Below are 4237 nucleotides of genomic sequence, written 5' to 3'. Positions count from 1 at the left end.
TATAGTGGATTGCTCATCTCTTTTGTGGACGTAGGCCGATTGACTGAACCACGTTAAATATTTGTGTCTTTTGGTGTGTTTCTCGTTTGTCTTCTTACTCATGGTCTTTCGAGGTTTTCTTTGTTAGCTTCCGCATTGCACCTAATTATTTTGATCCTAACAAGTGGTATCAGAGCCATGGTTCAATGATGAAACTATGTGAGAGATGGGTGTTCATCTTGACGGGTGTAGTTCTAGTCGCAACCTTTTTGACAGTAATGAAGATTTTGTTGGAGAAATTGTTTCAGAGAGGTTCTCTGAGTCGAGACGTAGATTTGATGGAAGAGATTATGGATAAGAGATGCAAGATCCTAAAGATTATGTGAAGAATGTGGACAAATTTATTTTGTCAGAAATTCAGGCCAAGGGGGAGATTTTGTTGGGGTTATTTTGCCCTGATTTCTTACCATAAATATGTTTTCCTTTTAGGAAAAGGTTTTAATATTTTACTAGTCCTTTTCTTGTAGGAAAGGTTTTAGGACTCTATAAATATAGGCTTGTTCCTTCTAACTTAATCAGCATTCACAATATAGTCCTAGGGTTTTGAGAGTTGTGGTTATGGAGGAGAATTTTGTGTACCTCCTTGTATTCCGAGTGAATTGATTGAGGTTGTTTCTCTCTATATTTTGTACTCTCATATTTATAGTGGATTGTTCATCTCCTTTGTGGACGTAGGTCGATTGACCAAACCACGTTAAATCTGTCTCTTTTGGTGTGTTTCTCATTTGTCTTCTTACTCGTGGTCTTTCGAGGTTTGCTTTGCTAGCTTCCGCGTTACACCTGCTTATTTCGGTCCTAACACTAACCACGCTGACGGAATTCTCATTCGAGCGCGTTTACTCAGAATGTTGACCAAAGTCAAACTTAGGCTTAAACTTAAAGTTAAAACGTCTAATCGCACTGACTCACACTGAAAACCTCGGGAGTCATGACGACCATGCCACTAGCCTAAAATGACCCTTCCGGAGCTGATGGAATCGTCAGAATTGGATTCCGATGTCATCTTCTTAAAATTTTGATCGAAAATGATCGTTCAAGGTTCATATGCTCCAAACGACACAAAAACTCGCACCAAGACTAAACGAACGACCAGGTGACCGAACTGTCAGTCCCAACAAGTCATAAATGACTTGGGGTCGCTATAGGAATGGTCTAAACGACACACAGAAGGCAAGACACAGAAATTACTATGAGGGTCATTACATTACTACTGAGGATTGCATGGGTGAGTAGAGCCCTTTGTCGGTAGGAGAAAACAGCACCTTGTTGGACTAAAGCTTGGTAGGCTAAGGAGTGGCTAGCTACGTATATTTTGGGACGAGACCCGATATTGATGGTGATCAGAGGACCATACTTAGCCTTGAGGTCACGAAGTATGGATTCCATGTTGATGAAGATCTTTACCGCCCATAGTACGCCACCCGATCACCGGAAAACTGTAGGGTCCTGGCGGGAGTTTCTTCCTGGAACTTGAGTTACGGGAGATGATAGCAGTATTAATTAGAAATTTCAACAAAAAAGCAATACAGACAGTAACAACAATGATAAACCAGCTTTCCATTATTGTATAATCAGAGTTGAATTTTCTATATGAGCTTCTACACCTTTTTCATTTTCAAAGTTTACGTATGTGTATTTATAAAGCAACTCCAACCAAAGTAAATTAATTATAATTATCAAATATTGGATTCGGCTCTCCTCCGTTACTCCTTTCCTAAAGTTTAAAAGTCAAGATTAACAAATATCACAACTATAGTTAAATCAATTAATTTTAGAAAATTACTATTCAAATTTTGATAAGAATTACAATATATTCCATATAAATTTAATATTTATTAATATCATTAATTTCATCTTATATTTTTATATTTTAAAATGTAAAAATATAAAAAAAATTCTCATCATATTAGTTAATAGCTTTTGAAAATCAGTTTTTGCTATTTCCATATGTATTTTCTTCTCAGGATATAAAGTACGAAGAAGAATTTTAATTACTCGGACACATTTGCAGGTTCTTCTTTACTTTCTCTTTTCTATTGGATTTTACCAATGGGTGGACAGTGTTTTACTATATATTTCATACAAAATTTGATATTTATTATAAGATAAAATGAATGATATTAATAAATATCAAATAGTAAAATTTAAGATGAAATTATTGATATTAATAAATATCAAATTTTATATGGAATATATTGTAATTCTTACTTGCTAAATTTAGTGAGTAGTTTTTAAAATTAGTTGATTTAACTATGGTTATGATATTTATTAATCTTGGCATTTAAACTTTAAATAAGACACATACCTCTCATCTAAACGTGTACTTGACGAAATAGATGGAATGAATAATGGAGGGAACCGGATCCTCAAATATTGTCTATTTGAATTTTTTTTGTGTGATTTGCACTTTGTAAGCAAATCGACAATCCACTGGACAAACTGTACAGTAGGGATACGGTGAACCGCGAAGGAAGGAAAAAGAACGTGAACATTCTGTTAATCAAGATTTAACACCAAATTTCTATTTCAGAAAGAAAAAAAAACACCAATTTAATACGATTTACTTTTCTTTTTATTCCGTCGTAAATAAAATGACATATTTCTATAGTTAATTACAATTTAACTTTAAATTGTTTATTTTACAAATAATTTATAACCACACAAATATCTATTACTCATTTTAGATAACAAATTTCAAAAGTCTTTATTTATTTCTTAATCTCTATGTCTTTTATTCTCTCGAGCTGGATGATTAAAAATTATCATATCCAGTTCCCTTGGGGATAGATCTATAAAAATTCACCTATCCCTATAACCAAAAAAATAATTGACTTGAATGATCCTATATTAAGACTTAAGAGCTACAGCCCTTGGTTAGGAAAAATTACAAAAATCTCACATTTTAGTTTACTTATTACCATTATTCCGTATAAGTTTTACAATCTCCAAAATTCCTCATTTTCGCGCATAGATTAGTGTATCTCGCGCATCAGATTAGTGTATCTCGCGCATCAGATTAATGTATCAGCGCTTATATTATTGTATCTCGCGCATCAGATTAATGTATCAGCGCTTATATTATTGTATCTCGCGCATCAGATTAGTGTATCTCGCGCATCAGATTAATGTATCAGCGCTTATATTATTGTATCTCCCGCATCAGATTAGTGTATCATGTATAAAATGCAATGTATCTTACTTAACGATTAATGTATCTCGCGCATCAGTATTAATGTATCAGCGCTTATATTATTGTATCCGTTTGAGAAATTTCTGTAATTATAAACTTTTAAGGGATAAATTGTAATTTTGCCTTAAAAGTATGTAATTTCTGTAATTTGCCCAATTGGTTAAGGGTATGGGTCATAATTACTATGGCGAGCCCGCATGGCCCAATGATCATTTATATATTTTTTCTGTAGTAACTGTAGGTATTATTGCATGTAATGTAGGCTTTGTCATTTTAGAACTATCAATGATTGGTGAATCGGCGAATTCATTTGTAACCCCTTTGAAAATATTATCCGAAAGATTATTTTTTTTTGTATGTAGAAGTCAAATCAAAGACGTATGATATAAGAATGAATAATGCATCAAACAGACTGTATTCTTTTTAAGAACGTACAGGCAAGTTGTTATTTATAAGGATAATAAATTAATAGCGTGGATGAATCAGAAGAAGATCAGTATGTTATATAAAAAATATGGTGCTTAATTTATATAACCAGCTGTTGTATCTAGTACTAGATAATGTTGCCCGTGCTATGCACGGGCCCAATAATATAAATGGTATATTTTGGGGATAATAACCGAGTTTTTGAAGCGATTGTTTGTGTGGATAATTGAATAAGTTTTTTTATTACAAACCTATACTTTCTTTGACACTATTTAAGGCATAATAAAACTACCCACATACAACATTTTTGAAATATTTTATGTTGTCAATTATCATGATTTATAGTATTTTTACGATAGATTCACTTCAAGAATCAGTGGAATTTTTTGTATTTTTTTTCAAAACATATTCTATGTTGTCAATTATTATGATTTATAGTATTTTTACGCAATTTTTAAATATAAAAAAAAATAAAAATAAGACAAATAAATTAAAATGGACCCAATATATGTTATTTTTGTTGTCTCAATTTATGTGACACAAATAAAATTTGGAGAGTCATCCAAATTTTCAATTTTTTTT

General features: G+C 32.3%; 1 pseudogene; it reads right to left on the bottom strand.

The window, feature by feature from the left end:
• LOC102578767 (cytochrome P450 89A2-like) overlaps positions 1 to 1600 on the bottom strand; it is a 10683-nt pseudogene extending 9083 nt beyond the window's left edge.
• Between the last annotated feature and the right edge of the window lie 2637 nt (positions 1601 to 4237).

The sequence above is a fragment of the Solanum tuberosum genome, unplaced genomic scaffold (assembly GCF_000226075.1).
Source record: "Solanum tuberosum cultivar DM 1-3 516 R44 unplaced genomic scaffold, SolTub_3.0 scf00093, whole genome shotgun sequence".
Classification (NCBI taxonomy): domain Eukaryota; kingdom Viridiplantae; phylum Streptophyta; class Magnoliopsida; order Solanales; family Solanaceae; genus Solanum; species Solanum tuberosum.
The sequence above is the reverse complement of the archived record's forward strand: the minus strand, read 5'-3'. Positions and strand labels throughout refer to the sequence as shown.